The sequence below is a fragment of the Dermochelys coriacea genome, chromosome 1 (genome assembly GCF_009764565.3).
Source record: "Dermochelys coriacea isolate rDerCor1 chromosome 1, rDerCor1.pri.v4, whole genome shotgun sequence".
In the NCBI taxonomy this organism is placed as follows: domain Eukaryota; kingdom Metazoa; phylum Chordata; order Testudines; family Dermochelyidae; genus Dermochelys; species Dermochelys coriacea.
The window spans coordinates 284,155,893-284,157,301 of record NC_050068.2 but is presented as its reverse complement, the minus strand read 5'-3'; the positions used below and the strand labels follow the sequence as shown (position 1 = coordinate 284,157,301).

The window sequence follows — 1,409 nt, the reverse complement described above, 5'->3', positions numbered from 1 at the left end:
TTTAAGAAGTCTGTGTGGTCACTATTTATTTCTGGCTGCAGTCTCCCAACTCAGTCAGAGTTGCAGGGTAACAACAGTTGATACACAGGGTACCATAGCCCAAACCTGACTAAAAGTAAGAGAATTGCAAAATTCCACCCTGAGGTGGGTAAAGGCTCTAGAGGATGAGCTCACGAAGACAATCAAGGGACCAGAAGTGCAGTTAGCCCTGTAACCCTAATGCCCATTTATGGCTTCAACATTCAGAGGTGCTAAGCACTGCAACAAAATGATGGAGGAATCATTTCACAGAAATTGTAGAAAGAAGAATTCACTCTGAACAGAAAGGCTTCCGGAGCTAAAAGAACAACTTTTTCCTACAACAATAGTCGAGTTGTTCTTGAATGGACAGAGAAACCAATTCCAAACTCAGTCTTTTGGACCTAATGGCAACTAGAAAATCCTGCCACAGACTTGTCAAGATTAGTCAGAATGACAGATTAAACACCTGATGATACTCAAATGGGGAGCCCACCTGAAGAATGATGCTAGAACTGTTACCTTCTTTTCTATGGTTGAAGGACTAGTGTTGCTGAGATCACCAGAATTTTGTGATTATCATTATAACTTATATTATGGTAGTATAAGGACACCAGGGCCCCATTGTGTTGGGCATTGTACAAATAAAGAGCCAATCCCTGCCCCAAAGAGTTTTCTGTTTCCCCTCACACCAGAAACATAATTTGACCAGATCAATTAATGAAATTTCCTGGTTGAGTTCTGTCTGGATACTAAAAAGTACTGATTAGACTAATGCGAGAAATCCCACTGAACTACACATCTTTTCTGATGCCCAAGCTGTTAATGTAGGTTGTCCAGGTCCATATGAAGGAGAAGTCCTTGCTTCAAGAAACCTGTGTTTTCTGCAGGTGCAATGGAAGGGGATGAAGGCACAACTTTGCAAACTGGACCACCTGTATGTGGCCCAAGAGTTGCAGACACATTCAAACTGTCGTGGAAGGCTGAAGTTGCAGACTAAGGCAAAGATGGCTAATTGTCTGAAAATGGTCAGTCAGCAGGAATGTTCTTGACAGCATGGAATCTAACAGAGTCCCAATGAACTCTATTTTTTGAGTGGAAGCCAAGATTGACTTTCCGGTGTTTAGATGAGACCCAGACGGTCGAGTAAGTGCAGTGTGGTGCTAATTTGAGCAAGAACTTGCTCTCTGGATCTGCCTCTCAGTAACCAGTCAGCCAGATACAGGAAAATGTAAAGCCCCTTCTTCCCGAGATAAGCTGTACCAATGACTATGCATTTGGTAAAAACATAGGGTTAGAAGAGGGGGTCGAATGGAAGCTCTCAAGGTTGAATCCCAACTCTGTCACTCCGAGTGCAGAAGTGGGGCCACAAGGATTTTAAAAACTAATAC

At 42.8% G+C, this 1,409-nt stretch overlaps 1 protein-coding gene across 10 annotated transcripts in view; it reads right to left on the bottom strand.

Annotated features, from left to right (window-relative positions):
- CAPS2 (calcyphosine 2) overlaps positions 1-1,409 on the bottom strand; it is a 54,173-nt gene that overhangs the window by 15,647 nt on the left and 37,117 nt on the right. The gene's annotated exons all lie outside the window — the stretch shown is intronic.